Source organism: Polyergus mexicanus, unplaced genomic scaffold (genome assembly GCF_030449975.1).
Source record: "Polyergus mexicanus isolate NDT 795.1 unplaced genomic scaffold, iyPolMexi1.0 SCAF_15, whole genome shotgun sequence".
NCBI lineage: Eukaryota > Metazoa > Arthropoda > Insecta > Hymenoptera > Formicidae > Polyergus > Polyergus mexicanus.
The window spans coordinates 4,507,475-4,526,968 of NW_027223335.1; the positions used below are offsets into that span (position 1 = coordinate 4,507,475).

At 36.9% G+C, this 19,494-nt stretch overlaps 1 long non-coding RNA gene across 1 annotated transcript in view; it reads right to left on the reverse strand.

The window, feature by feature from the left end:
- The window catches only part of LOC138939663 (uncharacterized), a 173,246-nt gene extending 164,779 nt beyond the window's left edge, over positions 1-8,467 (reverse strand). The window contains exon 1 of the long non-coding RNA XR_011447881.1: positions 7,928-8,467. This is a non-coding gene — a long non-coding RNA (uncharacterized lncRNA). The remainder of the gene's footprint in view (positions 1-7,927) is intronic.
- Positions 8,468-19,494: the final 11,027 nt, after the last annotated feature.

Genomic DNA, 19,494 nt, shown 5'->3' on the forward strand with positions numbered 1-19,494 from the left:
CGTTTGAAAAAATCTATGAACGAGAGAGAGAGAGAGAGAGAGAGAGAGAGAGAGAGAGAGATCAAATTTTAGGAGATTTCATTCTTTTGATCATTGTCGAATCCAGAATCCAATTGTACTCTGATACTCTGAATTTTCGTATTAATATATTCTCGTTATACATAAAAAGCAAATAAACAAGATAATTTTTTTGGTTACTTTATCTTATGCAAGAACAGCGACGACGAAGTATCGCGATTAAAACGCGATATGATGGTCGATTACTTGAACGGTCGCTTAATGAAGCCATGGCCGCGCGCAATCAGCCGAGGTTCTCGGCATCGAGGATCAAACGCGTGTATTTCCAACACTATACCAGGTAGATCTCGTATCTCGTCCCGATGCAAATTCGGTGAATTCTACAGATGCCTCGCACACTAAAGATCGCGAATTCAGTGCGGGCCAATGAAACAGTCGGAGTGGTTAATTGCGCAAAAGGTCCAAAAGAGAGAGAGAGAACCGATGGTACCTGGAAGAAGAGGGCAAAGGTGGGGAGGAATGACAGAGCGAGGAAAGAAAACAAAGCCGAAACAGAAGGAAAAGATCTTGCGGTAGCAATGGCATGAGATTATTCACAAAACAAAACAAACCAAAATTTATAGTTTTAATTCTAACAATAAAAAATATATTTTAAGAGATTCGTACTTTTTAGCACAAAATGCACTTGTTTAAATGACAGCACATATAATTATATTTGTAAGTTCTATATTATATAAAATAATTAATTTCTTTAAAAAAATTTATCAATTAATAATAGAGAAATATATAAAATATGGACAATTCTTAATATGAATTCAATTTATAATAGTATATTCTCTTTCTCTTCAAAATTATAATTTTTATTTATGTACGTAAAACAATTGAACAGAAAACATTCTAAATTAGATAAAATTAATAATGATAACGTAAGTATCGATTATATTTATCGTTAAACGATAAATAATAAAATTTGAAATTTTTGTCGCGATTGAAACGCTTCGAAGAATTATGTCTTCAACGAGCCAAATGATGAAGCCAGCAAGAAGAAGCGTCGAGAGTTACCAACGTTAACTGGCGCGTTACTCATTCCAATACCGACGGCGCTGGGCCCATAAAATTTGTTTGCATTCTACCGAAAAAAGAAGCTACCGTGCGGAGTGCGTCGAAGAAATCACATGGACGAGAGAGGGAGAGAAAAATGTGAAAGGAGAGAGGAGTCAGTAGGGGAAGACAAACGGTGAAAAACAAAGATGAGACCGAAAATGCGCATCGGACTGCGGCGGGGGAAGAGCAAAGGCAAGGTGGATGCAGAAAAAAAAGGAACAGTGAAGAGGAAAGAGGAAGGAAGAAAGAAAGAAGAAAGGAGGAGATGGAGAACGGGGTTCACGAAGAGTCGGGTTGGCTAACGGATGATTTAATTAAGAGAGGCACAAATTACAGGCCCGCTGGATGCTAATGCCCATCCACGCTCGGCTCGGTAGAAGCTCCTTAATTAGACGCTCCTGATTCATTGAGAAATTAAGCTCTGACGGATGATGGCTACCAAGCGTTCCCGCGTGGCTTTTTCAGCTTCCAGCTCGCGAGTAATAGCCCATAGATAATTTCAGCCCCCATTTCTTGATATTATGCGTCTAATTGAGTTTTCTAAGCAACCCAAAAAAATATGGTACGATATACATATATAATTTTCTATCTTATCCAATTGCCATGCGTCAAAATTGTGTCACTTGAAAAAAAATTTCAGAAAATATCAATGCCCGCGCAAAGAAGGCAAGTATTCTCACAAATCTTATTCGAGAGACGGCGTGTTGGCTTTCATTCTTCTTATTTTTCTAAGTAGGATAAGAAAAAAAGAGTTACAGAAAAATAAATCTTGATGCACGTCATTAATGAATGATGAAAGTCCTTACGCAAATAAATCCCTCGACAGATGACTTGTTTACGAGATTGATCATATAACTCGAGACGAGATATTCGATATCGCGTTATTCCTTTCGGATCAATTATGATGAAATTGAAGAAGCGATAAGTTTATTTTGTCCGTAGTATTCAATAAAGATTGCTTTTCGTATTTATATAGAATACGTAAAAATATACTTTTTATGTATAATATATACCTGAAATAATTTTATTAATTGGATATGTCAATGTGAATGTTATTAGCAATAGTTTTTAACGCATTTGAAATAATATTTGACAAAAAATATTTTTCATTTAAAATATTTATAAATCTTTTAAATTAACAATTTAAAAAAATGATAGATAATAAATGATAGATTATAATTATATCGAATTTATAATAAAAACTACTCAAAAATGTCTATAAAATAAAAATACAAGTAAAATAGTCAAAATTTATAAAAATCATCCGTGTCATCAAAGATATTTAATATATTTATTTGTCATGATTTCTTACTATTTGAACAATTCTGATAGAAATTGTACTGAAATTAAGTCTATATGTTAATTAAGTATCGCAGATAAAATGTGCTTTCCTAAAAGCTTGTATCCATTAACTGCGTTATATTTTATCATCGGCCAGAATCAGCTGATGCGTATAGCGTCACTCTACGCGTTAATGCGACTCGCGTATTAATTACAATTAAAGCTTAAAGATTTATACTGGTTGCGGAATCGTGAATTTCATTTAAGAGGAAATATAAATGCACGAACGTGGCTCCATTTACGTTATGATGCTTCTCTGTGCTAAGGAAAGAGCCGTGCACTTAATATAAAACGAAGATATTATGCAGTGTGATTTTGCCGGACGGTTAAAACGGGCGCTACCGCGCAATCGATATAAATTATTTTTTAATTTTAAACGAACCACAAGAGTATCTTATATATTCTCGAGAGTATTTTCTCCATTGCGACGATATTACAGAAGCTCGCGAATTACGCGATTTTCTATTTACTTAATTTTTTAATAATCTATAAAATATTGGTTAATATCGACAAATACAATATTTCCATTACCGCATTTATGCATTTATTACTCAGTCATACATCAAAATTAGTTTAAACATAAAAAGTAAAACAAATGGCAACAAATGATTTCTCTGATAAAAATTTCGCTCAGATAAGATTCAACTTATATATATATTTTTAAAGAAGACATATATTAGATTTATAATAACAACACAACGAAACCTATTCAAAATACCGAAAAATAGACGTTAGACGGATTTTCAAGGATCTAGCCATAAGCGCGTATAATCGTTAGATATTCTAAGAAAGTCATGCCGAGCTGACTGTAGCGATCCGTTGGCGAGTGCGTTAATTAGTGGGATGCTCACGCGAGCGGGCAATTAAAACAACATCTTCATTATTAGGTGTATATACCGAACTCGATGGCTTGACTCTTACGACGAGGGACGGCTAAGGCAAAAGCCGGTAGTCCATAAACGGAATAACTTGGTAAAACCGTACTACCGCCTCGTTACCGTCGCGTTATCGCGATCGCTGACCAGGATGGGATTACTTAACGCCATTTTCATTCTGCCAGAAGAACAAATAAGTTTTCATAATTGGACGAACATTGGAACCGGTTGTACCGCTGTATCATGCCAGAAAAAAAATGACCGCCATTTCTGAGAAGAAACACGCTACGACGCTAATTGTTTGGTCAAAGATCGCAGATTCCTCGCATTACGATACGTAAATGTGACAGATCGCGTTTCTATATTAAAATAAACGTCATCTTAATCTGTCCTCGTGTATCTATATGTAAAATACATTTAACATATACAACGAAAACCAATAATTTATTTTTGAATCTATAAGTTTCGCAAAAATGTGATATACGTGTACGTTTCTTCTCCAATTGCAATGTTATTTTCGAACTCTCTCGATTCATTTGGAGTTAAATTTCATTTCCCGATAAAAACATGAAAGATATGAACACGACGCAAAAATCTCCGCACATCTATTCACATAATATTTTTCGGAGAAAGATTCTGGCAGCTTTACGCCATATATTATATCTCCGCGTAACGATCGCATAATCTAATAAAATCTCGGGGGAAATAATAATGAAAACTGCGAGGTGGCCAACCGGGTAGACATAGGTAGTCTCGAAAAAGACGTAGAAAGGGATGAATATGCCGAATGCGCGAAAAAGGAACGTGGAAGTTAACGATGGCTCCGCGACGCGTATATTTTATTATTTAATTTCAGCCGACAAGGCGTTATGAGACATGAAAAAAGTCTTGGGCGATATTGTAGGTAGATTTCCAGGCGGGAACGCGCCCCCCTCGTCCCTCCCCGCGTCCTACCATCGGGGGTCCCGTTGGCGAACCTCCTCGCTTCGCGCCCCCCGCACCCTCGAGCGACCGCCGCGCGCGGTGACATTATTATTCGTTATGAACGGGTTTACGAGGCCGCAAATCATAGCCATGTTCATATTTCGAACGGCCGCTCTCCTCGTTATTCAGTTTAATGGCGCCGGTATTTGAATTCCCGATCCCGCCCCTCCGCCCCCTTTGTCGCAGCCAGCGCCGACGTCGCCCCCGCGTCTTCTCTGTCCCCCCTCCCCCCCCCCCTCCTCCTCGGCGTCTTTCGCCACCCGCCACCGCCGTGCGTCACGTCGTAACGATAATGTTAACTTCATATTGTGTGTTTCTCCCCGGTAAGAGGTTCCTAAACATTTTTAACTTCTCCCAACGCGAATTATTTTGTTTAATAGGGGAAAAAAAAAAAATTATATATACATATAGTAGTAAAGTTTTATCCCTTTTCCACAAAAACAAGAGTAAAATTATAAAAATGCCTATTGATACAAGTTAAATAAAAAAAATTTGATTAAATATGAAAATATTTAAAATGAAATGATGCTCTTTTTCTTTCTCTTATTAAATAAAAACAGTTAAGCGTATATACGTAAATTAATGAAAAAGCATTAGCATCCGTTTGCCGCGTCTTTAAGAATCAAATTACAACGTGCTTTTCGAAAGAGAGCCGCGCGGTTTCTCTGGAAAAACAAGCAATCGCAAACGTGCCGACGATGGGCCGTTAAGTAGTTTTCCTTTCAGCTAGGACCCTCTCGAGATGTTTAGGCGATGTCGCCGGGGATTTTTGCACCTGGTGTGAAGAAGAAAGGATTGAAGCGACACGATGTTTCCTGTTGTCGCTCGGCACCGTCATGATACTTGAGCCGTACAGAGGGACGTGAAACGACGAATTCAGAATCTACAGATTCCGTAGTTAAAAAAAAATTTCCTCGAGATACAGATATTCAAATTATTATATATTGCTGAAAAGCAATCTATTGCATTGTTAATTGAACGCGATAAAAGTGAATTTAACTCAATAATAAAAATAAAGAAAAGAAAAGAAAAGAAATGAAAAAGAAATAGATATGTATCTGCAAAATGTTTTCCTATCGTATATAATATAAGTATCGCGTGTCTAAATAACCTCGTTAAGAGATTATTCGATAAAATAATGATCGTTTCAAATATGAAATGCCGTAGATCTCTCTCTCTCTCTCTCTCCCGTTTTTGCGCAATCATTAAGGAACCCCAAATAGAGAGATTCAGCGTCACAACACAACCGACGAGCAATGTCCCGCGGTAAATTCGGTTACGTGCGCGTGTCGCCGTGCGAAAATTAAAGACCATAAATCACGCACGCGTTTCGCATCGGCGGCCCATGAATATTTATGAAAATCATTGCGTCGTTTACAGGCCTATTAATCCGGGGGTTAAAATATTCCGTCTCCGGTGGTGTTTTATCGGTCGCTGCTTCGCGCGGCAGCTCCTCTCTCGGACGGCACAAGAGATGAGAGGCAGTCGAGGGAAAGAGGTGGGGGAGGGGGAAGGGGGAGAAGGACGTCGTTATTAGTCCTATCGATCATCCGACGCGAGAACCGACTCAACCGACACCCTTTTTCGACCCTTTACATGCCGCGCGTAGCTTATAGCCGATCGCGTTTAACACACTACGCGCATTTTCTTGTTTGTGATCGCTTTTGTGATTCATCGTCGATCATTCATCGATCAATGATCATAATAATTACTAATTGAGATACAAGTTAGTGTCATTATTTTTCTACGCTCGCTTATTGTTAAAGAAACCGAATAATCGTTATATTTTCTATTCAGTTCGCGATAAATTTCGATCTACGTGAAAAGATAATTATTATTCAATAATTTATCCTTGTATAATTTTTAATTGAACGAAAATAAAATAGAAAATTCTTTGAAATAAAACATCTCGGTAAATTCTCTCGTGCTTGAATTTACGAACGATACCCTTTTATCCGTTGATATTAAATCAAAGATCGTGTTTAATTTTGTTACTGTTGCAATAAAGCATACCGCAAAAAACTATGGAGATTTACGGTCATCGATCAACCGGGAAATCATCAATATTTTGGCAACGGCGAGAGAAGCTGGGACCACCCGTTCCCCTCGATTTCGAGATCGATCGATCGATCGATCTTTCTTGCTCAAAACACGCGGAGAGGCCGACAGCGTTCAACAATGACCGTAAACCGAGCGACTGTGATACTTTAATAGCTTCCGGGGAAATCTATCGAGAGCGATACAGGACGAATTTCGATATGCCACGGCGCGTTTTAGCGTAATTCGCCGATTCCTGTGCAAACGCGTATTCTGATATTCCGATCGGTTGGCGGATCGGACTATGGTCATCCTGCGGGATACACGCCGATGCGGGACTTATCCCCGGGACACACACCCCGGTGGATTTCCCTGCGACTGAGCGCTTTTATCCTCCCGCAAGCTCACGTGTATCGGGAAGGTAAGCGCGCGGTGCTGCGCCCATGTAAATCCGCGAATACGTACGTAGACGGGTGGTGTACTTGCGTCAAACAATGGCTTTTGTTTCGCGCGAAATGTACGCTGCGAGATAGAGGCTGCGTGGTTATCGATATATCGAGAACCTTAGATTTTCGTAACGTGCGAAAAGCACGAGGGTTACCCTGTTTTATTTGCGGATCTGTATATATTCTTTAAAATCGCCGGATAAGATTTATGTTAACTTTTAAAAATCAGTGTATTGCGTTCAGAGAAACAATATTGTAAATATTATATAAAATACATATATAAATAATATACATTACAAACACATATAAATAATATTGAATATATACATATAAATATTTCAATGTAAAGACAACTTTACAAATTTTTTTCAATTTTTTTTTTTTTTTTTAATTCATATATTTCACGCGTATTTAGAGACGTTGAAATTAAAATTGTATCTAAAATTGAAACAAGAAAAATTGTCGCCTCGTTTTTCGTATAATTGTATCAATGATAATTTTGTGCATGCATCATTACTACGACAACATATAAATATATTGATTTTTTTTCATTTATAAATTAATTACATAGATTATTATTATGCAATACACATTATTGTAACGTTTAGTACTTTAATAAGTTAAGCTCTATTATTTTTATATTATTCTCTGCTTTATAAAATTAATTAAAAAAATTATTACAATGCATTATATATATATATTGGCATGTTTTATAAATTTTAATAAAAATATTTTTATATAATGTAATTTTTAATAATATTTAAAGAAAAAGAAAATAAAACTCGAAGATTAATCGAAAATTTACAACGGATAATTTTTTCACAAACGAATCTAATTTCTTTACTTCGAAATATATAAATAATGAAAACTTCAATAAACATTTGCCCCTAAATACTTTTACAAATTATCTTCAAAAATAATTTAATTTAATTAATTCGCAAAAAACAACCCGATGAGAGATATCTGTTTAATTATCATATCGCTATACACAACGATAACAATATCCGCGTATAATATATGTGTGTGTGTGTGTGTGTGCGGAAAATATAATAATATATATACACACGTACACAACGCACACACTCACGTTTAGACTCTATTAAAATGAATAATCTTACTCACCAGCCGTTGCCGTTGCCGTTTTTATCTTCGTGTCCCTCCTGCTGTTCCTGTCGTCGCATTCTTCTCTTTTCTTCCTTTGGCAGACTTTTTCACTCTCCTCGTTCAGTCACGTAAAAGTACGATTCGAATATTACACTCTATTATAATCGCGGGTCGGATTAATTAGGCCGGTAATTATAGGATCGTCTATTATTCGCACTTATACGACACTCCCGATCGGACATATAAGCAACATATATTTGACGCTCCCGATGATCCCGTTATTTTCACAGCCCGATATTCTCGACATTTTTACACTGCCCATGCTCCCGCTATTTTCACGAACTTTATACGTATTGCCGGAATTTTTCTACACTCTCGATACTCGTTAAACTCGACGCTAATAAACACGGTACACGTGTGTACCGTGATTAACAGAATACCATAAGCGCGAGTCTAACGCACGGCTTTATTAATACGTCGCCATAATGATCGGACGATCTTATTGCTGGCTCGACGCAAGTCCACAATGGCGACGTCATTATTTCAACGGATGCAAGCCCGACGAAAAGGACGGGGTTACATTAATCGAGAGACGAGGCAAATCGCGAATAGACACACTTGTCATACGCACCGACCATCGCCCGTCACTCGTCCCGGTACTTTCGACACTCGTTCGCCCGCGACGAGCAAAAGACGCGACAAACACGCAACGACCTCGATCACTGCCGAACGAACGACCGTTACGCGGAGACGAAGAGGGCGAAGATAGCCGCGAGATAAAGAACGTGGTAGCACTGTAGGTACTCGCGCCCGATTTCACGCGATCGCTTTCTTTCGCGCATCTAGGTACTACGCATACTCTTCGGCCTAATTCTCACGCTTTGCAATCTTTCTATATTCTTGACACTCGTTAGGCCGATATTATATTTGTAGTACGATGAACTTTTTATGCGCATTGATTAGCTAAAATACAAAATTTTTAGAGACTCGAGACATTTCTTTTTTCCAGCCAATCAACATGCTTCAAAAATTTGTCGTGCGACGAATGTAATGTCGGTCTTACACTTTCGACAAAGGACACGATGCGATACTAATAAACACGTCGTGTATATATATATATATATATATATATATACTGATTAATCGAATATCGTAAAGAAGCAGCTATAATCATACGGTTTACGATATCATTATTATACCTATGATACGCACCGACGATCGCACGTCACTCGCTTCAGCACCACTGATACTCGATCGCTCGCAGGAATCGTTATCGACATTCGTGCGAAAGACACCGAGTGACCTCTGTTTGACGCGATGATCGAAGGTGGTTGCAAAGTCCGTACTATACATCGAAGATTAAAAATTGACCAATCAGAAGAGAGAAATCTAGTTGCTTTTGTTCTGATTAGTTAAATTTTAATTTTTAATCTCTTTAGCTTTCGATTATAGATTAAACTATATAAGCATATATAAATAAATATAATATTATAATATTAAATTTAATATAAATATAAATAATAAATATATATATATATATATATATATATTTATTATTTATATTTATATTAAATTTAATATTATAATATTATATTTATTTATATATGCTTATATAGTTTGTATAAAACTATATATATAATATATATATAAAATGTATATGAAATGTAAATAAAATTTTATTTTCTCGATTAAAAATATCCTTGCGAGATAAAGCACGTGTAAATGTGTGTTTCGTATCTTATTCGTCGTACGACAAGCTTCATATCGGACGATATACCACGCTGATACACGAGGAAAAACTTTCAAAACTCTAGATACACTTTAAATATTATAACTTTAAATATTAGAATTGTTGCGAAAATCGTCGAGCGTGTAGTAAACTATTCATAGCATGTATTTACACTACGTATCTTTTTATCCGTATCATAACACATTGCTTCGTACTGTTTTGATCTTCAGTTGATCTCTTTGTGTAATGTAAACACACCGACGCTAGAGAGTATGACGTGTTAGTCAGTTCTGTGACCGCCTTCAATCACGTATCACGTATACGTCGCGGGAGCCGAGATGGAGATTTCTCGCGTCATTTACACCAGAGAACTCGCTCGTGAACGAGTGTCGAAAGTTCCGGAAATAATATGACGTACGATCTTCGAAAATATATATTATAAATATCTCTAATCTCGTGTATCTTTTTCGATATATACGATTAATATTTAACGCGTCGAGTCATGAATCCGATCTCGATACAATTCCATTATCATTAGCGTCTTATTGTCGAGTGGAAAATGAACGTCGCGTGTGAACGAGTGTGAGGAATATACGTCGGGGACAATAATCGTACCGTTAATCGATCTCGTTTAATGATCGAAAATCAATTAGTTTTTTCGATCGATTCGCGTTCGTGTCCCGAGTGAGTCATGGACGAAGGATGATGTATTAATTTGTAAGTAAATTCATTTATCATGCGTTAATTATTATATATTTTTATAATATATTATATTATATAATCGCGATCTCATCTTCGTCTTTCGTCAATTAATTAAATAAATCAGTTTGTCTTTGGGCGTTTGTATTTGTCAAAAGCGTGTGTGTGTGAAAAGAAATTGGCTACTTGGTAAGATTTAGACAAAATTTCATCGTTTTAATCAAGAATTTATGGAACGTAGTGATTGGCTGATATATTGCGAGAAACTTTCGAAAGTCTAGATACTCTATATTCAATGACCAATCGGTACGCCCAGGGAATCGTCATACGATAGGCGCGCTAGCAAATTTTCATTGGATGCACTAGCATGTACTGTACGTGTACTTATCTTTAATATCGCGCTTTCTCAGTTTTTCTATCTAGTTACAACTAGTAACCGCGTGAAGAGGGAGGGCGCGCTTGTAAGCAACGTCACGCGTTCACATTCGGCAACGTTTCCGAGATCGCGATATATTTCTCGCATTTCCTTGTCGTTAACAACGAATATTGTGTCAATTGTGTGCGAACGTGTATCGAGAGTGTTGAAGCGAGCGATGTGCGTTTACGATCGGAACGTAAGTGCGTCTAATCTTAACCTCGTGAGTTCTTCGATGTGTATAATCGATCTCTGTAACGTTGCATCGCGTCGTGTTAATGTTTGTTTAAATTTCGTAATAATTAGTATCGTGTCGTATTGGCGTTTATTAAAATAATGACGTTGCGATGATTGATTTATTGTCGGGCAGCAAAGATTGACAGATGATTGCTGCGACATACTAATTAAGCCAGTTATTTGCCATTAATTTAATTGATCTTTAAGTAAAAATCAATATATTTCAATATATACCCTGTTCTTTCTTTTCATTAATGTGTCGCATCGTTTTTAGAATCTTTCGTTGGTTAAAAATGTAAAGAGTATTTCCGGATTAAGAGATTGGTTTCATATTAAAAAATATAAATCTAGATATTTTTGTTCTTTTTTTTACAGGCATGGACTCGCGATGGAATTTCACAAGTGGGAATCTCACAGGTACTCTTTATGGAATTTCATAGGATAAATATGGATCAGATTTTTTCTCATCGCATTAGATAGCATTATGGTGAGTTTTGTACGCTCTTGTTATACGTATATTCTTTTAAACGGAATTAGTGTATTATATCGTTGAAACATAATAAATAGTTACCGATGTGATTTCAGTTATAAATATAGCAAATCAGTCGAATCTTATTAAAAGAATTAATTAATGATAGCTGTTTTAATTAGTGATATTTTAAAATGTATCTTTATTTTATATTATAATATTATATATATGCGTACACACATGAGATAAATTTATATATATATTATATTAATAACGATATTTATTTGCTTAAAAATATCTGAATTTTATTAAGAGTTTTCTTCATTTTCTTCATTTATCACATCTTAAGTATAAAAATATATATATATATAATTTTAAATTATGTCATTCTAAATATTAATTATACATATATATATAATTATATAATATAGTTATAGTATATTTCATTCTAAATATATGTATGGAAATTTCTCTCCAAAAATAGCAATTCAAAAATAAATAAAAACAGCTTTAAAAATACATCTTGCAAATATATATGATTAAACAGAAAAGCAAAATGTGAGTGTTTTCTCTAAAGATGAGATATGATTTTTTGTTAAATCTCGTGACGCTACTTTTATCAATAATATTTTCACTGATTCAATTTAAAAAAGAATGTTATTTATCGACTTTAAACTTAAATGATTCTAAGCAGCTCTCCAAATACATGTCTTTTTTAATTAATTTAAAATCGTCAATTAATTCTTAGATTTAATTATTAAAGAGATTTAATTATTTAATTAAAAAAATAATGTTTAAATTAATTCTATATCGAAAACATTTTTAGATACAGATATACATTCGCCGGCACTATAGAATACGAAAAAGATACGATAAATGAAAAAGTGAAACAACATTCTAGAGACCCTCTTTTCCCCCTTGCAGTACACCTGTTCCTTCGCGAGGATTCGACGAATGCGCGAATGTATTTTAAAGTAAGTCCCGCGGGAATATCTCGTCTTTGTGCCGATTTCGAGCACGCTATGAAAGACGGAAAGTGATGGAGCGCGGGCGAACGCTTAAGAAGGAAGAAAAATCGTTTTATAAATTCCATTCGTTTACCTTTGCATTTCCCTTCTGTCCTACGCTTCCCCCCTTTCTCTCAACGTTTTCGTCCGAAATGGCCTTTCTCTCGACGAGTGCGAGTCCTCGCGCCAATCCAGCCTATTCGCTCGATCCGACGCCATATTTCGCCTTTCGTTATCGCGTCCAATTCCAGCGGAAGATATCCGACCGGCGATAAGAGCACGGAATTTAAATAAAACGAATCAATATTCAAATCCGCCGTTCTCTTTCTCGCTAGCTGGTTCCCTGAACGTCTCCCCTTCCCCCTCACCTTTTCTTCTTCCTTATTTATTTTGTTCATCTCTATTTCCCGCCGCACTTCTCCAACTTCGTCCGCTCGGTCTCTTTCTCGTTTGCTCTGATTCTTTATTCATTGGTACAATATCGAAGCGTCTCATTTATTCGCGTCTCTTTGTCGAATCAGGCGATCTCCTTTTCAGACCTTTTCAACCTCTGTACTGATTGGGTTCAAACAGCCCGAATGATTGGTTTTATACTCGGCGAACTATATTCGTTTCGCCGGAGAATCAGAATAAAGTAATGGAAAGAATTAAGCGTTTAATGATAAAATTATTATTGACACATTTACGTAGATTCTTTTTACGTTTGCAAAAACAAAATTTTTATTGGAGCTAATTGAACAGAAATTATCTGATATTTTTTCTTCAAGAAAAATGACGCAGCTGTTTTAAAAGATATGTAAAAATATTATTCAAAATTATTTGTATGACATATTATTTCAAAAAACATTTAGTTCGATGTTTTATCCTCGAGGTATTTAGTTTTATAAAAAACGTTCTTACATATAAATAATTAAAATCTCTAGAATTAAATTGAGAATTGATAGAAACTGAAATTGAATTTATGAAAATTTCGGTAAAAATCTCGCCTTGTTTTGCATTAGAATTTAACAGAAAGAATGCAAAAACGTTTAAATAAAACCAATAATATCAAAGTTGTTGTCAAAAGAGAATCCTTAATAAGAATTATGCGGCCAACAAGTTTTTATAATATCAGGCATATATATAAATCATAATCATCAAGTTCTATATCCATAAGTTAGAAGTTAGATGCTAAAGTTTAACTCTTCGCAGCTTTTATAAAGCACGGAGAGAAAATGCTCTTCTCTTGAAAATACTTGGAACAAGAATTCGACAATGAAAGTCATTCTTATAAAAATTTTGGATGAATATTAGACTATATTTTTCATCGTTCAACCTGTCCTATAATTTTGTCGTTTAAATTTTAATTAACATTAAATTTAAATTTCTCTTTGTACGAACTTCTTTAATAGAATATATAAATATTTTTGAAATAGATTTTTGTGCTTCGGCGTTTTTAAATAAGATATAAACTATGATATATAAATGCGAAGAAATTAATTTAGTACATTTGGCATAGTTTTTAATGTTAATATTTTTATTTTAAGTATTTGTATTTTGAACACGATATACAATATTTTATATATCTGCAAGTATCAAAGATCTTTCGCAAAAGTCAAGCTTTTTTAAAACGTATAATTTCTCCGGGCTCTTCTCCGGCAATTAAGACTTTTCACGATGGTTTTCATAAAGCCGTAGTAAATCCCGCGAAGACTGTCTAGTTATACCATACCGCGGTGGCCAGGATGGTAGAGATACCCATTCCCTTTCCCCGTAAGAGAAAATATTATTTCTTATTCTACCGCGACGAAGAACTTCCATGGGACGGCATTAGGCGAGCGAAATAATTCTAAAGAAATTTCATAACTGTCGCGTCGACGGACCGCGTTGCTAAAAGAGCTCCTTCGAGTAATAACCAAAGCGAGAAAGGCGGCTTTCCTTATACCCTTAGAATGAAGGAAGGTTCGAATAAGACAGCACGGACATGTAGCCGTGATTTGTGACGAAACAGATTATGCGTCTCATTTAAATTGCTCTCCCTGTATCTCCTTTCACTTTTAATATACTTGATTATATGAATGTTGCATGACATTTTATCAGCTTGTCTGCGAAATAACTTACAAGTTTTAATTGTACTCTTATGATGACGAAAGATTTAATCGACTGAATAAAAGATATATATTATAATGACTATCATAACAAATCATGGGCAAGTATAACACATATAAAGTTGTTTATATAAATTACTCGCATAAAAATCTAAATAAATTGAAGGTTTTCGGGATAAGCTAAAAGAAATTTTGTGGTAAGGATAGCTCGCAAATCTAGTATTCGTTACGGGGTGTAGCTCGACGGGCGAGAGGGACGAAAGAGAAATTCTTTTCGAAATTTCCTCTTCGACCGCGTAAGCACTTCTGTCGCGCGATCTGTCAAGCCCGGCTTTCCGTTCGCTCTCCCTCCGAATTTTCCTGTCACTCTCTCTCTCTCTCTCTTTTTCCCATCCTCTGCTCTCCGCCCTCTTTTTCTACATTGCTCTCCGTTCTCGGGGACGTTTTATTCGCATTCAAATGGCAGCACTTTAATTTGCATGCTAAGAGTGCTCGCCGTCCTCCCGGTCGCCACCCCCTGCCACTCTCCCGGCTGGATTTCCATTTAAACTCACAAAATGGCGCTGACTCCGCGGGGCTACAAAATTTTTTATTGAAAGATTCGATGCGGATAACGCGAATGCTCGGGATAAAAAAAAAACGAGCGAGGGAAGCGAAGGGAGAGGGAGAGAGGGAGGGAGGGAGGGAGGGAAAGAGAAAGCACGGGAGAGTGAGAAGGGGTGGTAAAAGAGGGTTGGGAGGAGCAAACTCACGCTCTACGGGGCGTTATTTTCCGAGATAAAATGTCCTTTATCTGTTCTATGCTTCTGCGTTACCTGCCGGCCCCTGGGATATAACCGCCCTTTATTTCGCCCTCCGATCACCTTTCCCGAGCAAAGCACGTTTCGAGTGCCGGTATTACGTCGCGAATCGCCAGCTAATTCTCTTGTCTTACTCTTACCGTACAGAATTTTCCAATAGAATCTTATTATAGAGTTTGAAACTGTTGCCATTTCTATGATGCCAGTTTCCCTTGATTTTTATGGAAAAACGTGGAACGTGAGAAATGCTTTATAAATCTTTTCATCTAATAATTAACAATCTATCGATAACAATGAAGAAGAAATATGAATAAATAGTAGCTTATTCTCTGATATTATATGTAAAAGATTAAGTGTTGTCTAATTTGCCAAAGATTTCATCGTTATAATACAAAGAAATAAAACTGACGGTGGAACAGCTACAAATCGCAAGTACGAAAGAAGGATAATAGCGAATTCGAGATAATCGAATCTGCGTCTTGAAATCGAACGAAATGTCTTCCGAATCTCGTTTGGCATCCATTACGAGCGATTTTTCTTTCTTTTCACATTCTTTTATCACTCCTCACTTCTCACAGCGACATTGGTTCCAAATTTTTATCGCTACTAAGTTTTTACTTTACTTACTTGCGTACTATATCGTATAATTAGAATTTTCTAAAATTTAATTTTATTCGGGATTATTCTTATCGAATGTTTATTAATAATTATAATCAATTTAGCATTAGCTCGATAATTTAGTAGATTCGAAGCTTGTAGCTTTCATCGTGACCATACCGCTGCGGAAATTCCGAAAACGGAGCTACGGTTTCGGTGTCGGGAAGGAAGGTCGTTTATTGGTCCAACTGGGCAAACACAATCCCATCGATAACCCTCGAACTGTTCCGATCCACGATCCCTCCGAAACAATAAGCCATTGACTCAACGTTATCCGCTTACAAGTCAAACGCGGCCTAGCGTTTCCGCTTGGATCTTTTCGAAAATTCGAAATCGCGTCGACTTCAAAGCATGCGCGGCCGGTTCCGCTGTTTACTGAGCTATTAGGGTGTTTAGGCATTAGGGAGCGGAGTGGATCATCCCTCGTTGCTCCTCTTTCATCGCTACGTTTACACTCTCTGATATCCACTGATTCCTGGGGCTGTATTAGTCATTTGACACTTCTGCTCGTTCGTCGCTATTTGATATCCGCGACATGTGCAATTACCGATGTTTAGCAATGGATTTTTACTCAATTAAGCTCTAATGCAAACATCGACGAACACGTACAATATAATTATTTACAATATTTATAATTTCATATATTTACTTGTGAAAAAGGGATAAATTTTGTTTCCAAAGTTGAAAAAAAATATGAATACGCAAATACATATTCTTATAATTTAATACGTGCGTATAATAAGAATTTTATGATTGAATTTTTATCGCGCGGAAACTGAAAAGTTTTAAGAATATATGAAAATATTATCTCTTTTTTTTACATAAAATTATTCCCAAGCCGCGATAAATACTCGAATAATATTCCGCTCTAACAAGATCCTCGCATTACTTTTAATCCTCGTTGATACTTTCGATTATACACTCGGTGCGCTCTGTTCGATTACTTCGCTACGTGCGGCCTCAATTAATAAAATCGTTCCTTCGATAGATCCGCATGCGCGCCCGTTTACGAGCCACTTTTCTCGCCACCACTATCGTCCCTCACCCTTGTCGACTTCACCGCCCGCCAGCAGCAAAATAAATGCAAGTGCCGATACAGCGGCGATCGTGTGCTGGGTTTTCGATTCGAGGGTGAACGAGTTCAATCCCGAGCGATCGCGCCGTTATCGTAGTATCCGTGAGAACCTCGATAGTTGCCGCGAAGAGGGGAAGGTAGGGGATGTGTATCGGTAGATAGGCGCGGGGCGGGGGGGGGTGGGGAGAGGAGATGAGGGTTTGTTCGGGGGTTGGTCTCACCCCAAAGCGATGGATCGCCAAAAGAAGATGTATGAAATTCCGGCGCCTCCTAGTCGGTTTTCTCCGCCGTTGGAGTAGAATATATTGGATTCTGGTAGTCAATAGAGACTGTTAGGGGTGGCAACACGCAGCCAGAGGCCGGCGGCGTTTTATCACGGGACCTTGATATACTGGGCGGCCGCTGTTAGAGGGGTTAATCTCTCACGCTCGGTTAGCTCCTATTTCTAACCTCGCCCTTTCTCTGCTTTTCGATCCCTCGCCAACCCCTACGTGCTTCTCCGGACGTTTGCGTTCCCGTTGCCCTCCCCTTCCCTCTTCGACCATTGGTTAACAACGACGTTTTTCGATACTTGCTTGGGGAATGTTTGGCGGTAAAGGCCAATTTGGAATAGAAAATAGGAAGGAAGCGACGATAAGGGCAAAGTAGCCATATCAAATATTAGAATATAATACAGGAGAGAGAGATATGATATATTACTATGAGCAGAATATAATATATATATATATATTAAATTTTTATCACAAAATCGATATTGAATATCGTGCGTTGAAAAAAAAGAATAATCTTTAATTTTAATCTTTGTGAAGGTATAGTACGTTGTTGCGTTAATCTTTTCCAGTAATCTCGCGTAAAATTTGTATAAAATGAGTAACGAATGAATAGATTGTGTCGTAATTTTCTTCAATAATTGAAGTCGCAATAGCGAGATAATCGAATAGAACATTAAATGTATGATTGCCAGTTTGAAAGGAATATAACGAGATCGACGATGCGGAATATTAATCGAGTATTTATAGCGGCTTGTGATTTAGTGAGTGAAGGAAAGAAGAGTGGGAATGCAATTTACTCATACTGACATACGAATGAAAATAAATTCAGTTAGTAGAGTTTTTTTGTCTATATAAACATAAATTTATTACTTAAATTTTTTATTTAACTCTAGATATAAAAAAAAAAAATTTAATTATATTTCAAAATATATGTATATATTTGATATATAAAAAGGAGATGCGATCGTCGCATCTTCGCTCGATGCTTTATCGAATCAACAATTAGACAAAATCTCTTTGATATTTGCATAAATAGATTTATAATATCGACGCGATCTCCCTTAAGCGAAACTTTGCTCGGTTTGACTCCCAAGAATCCGGCAAATGTTTCGTTCGTTCTCACAAAACTCTCGGCGGTCGATGAATCGCGCTTGCTGTTCCTCCGCAGCGAGGCGCGACGGAAACGGTATCGCCTTTAGCGGTCGTCGTTAATTCTCACCTTCCGTTGACCGGAGTCAGCAGCGGCCACCAAAGGCGGCGCGGCGTCGAGCTTTTCAAAAGACGAAACTCGAGAACCGATGTAATTGCCGCTGCGGCTACGTTGCGTCCTCACGAGATTCATCGCGAAGATGTTAAACGTGCGGGTGCTATTAGTGAGATGACAAAAACGCGTTGCACGAAACGCAAATAATATGCAACAAAGCGTCATGTTGCACGCGTCATTGTTACAAACAATTGTTGCATATGAAATTAAAACTATTTTTAATATATATGTAAATTCTACTAAATCAATATAAATTAATATGTATAAAAGTTGCATGTCGATGTATTAAATATTCATACTATTGGAATGGAATTTGCAATCAAAAGTTGAACTCTGAGAAAATCAACATAATAATAATAATATGAAAATATGGTTGTATAGGTAAGAAACGAATTAATGCTGAAATTCTCGCTATATTGTGTGATTGTACGCGCAAATTGAGAAAACTATGATACAAGATATTAAATACGCGGTTCAAAGATATCAAGAAAATAGAGGGAAGAAAAAAGAATTTGGTAAACATGTGATGATAAGGGAAAAGATGAAAGGAAGAAAAGAGAGAGAGAGAGAGAGAGAGAGAACGCGGGAGAGCTCGTTAGAATTTTTCCGCGGATGTTAACCACCCTGGCGAGTGGAGAGCGACGGACAATGCTGTCCTCTGTGCTCCTTGGAGGCGCAGCGCTAACGAGACGACCGAACACCGGCTGGTGCCTGCCAATTGTTTCAGCAAACAACGAAACAATGGACAGTGGCCGAGCCATACTAATGGTCGGTTTATACGCTCCTTAACTCGATATCTCCCACCGGCCTTACGGCCCAATGGGATGGAGCTATATTGGGCCACTTTGAAACTGTTTTTTATTTGTCCCGATTA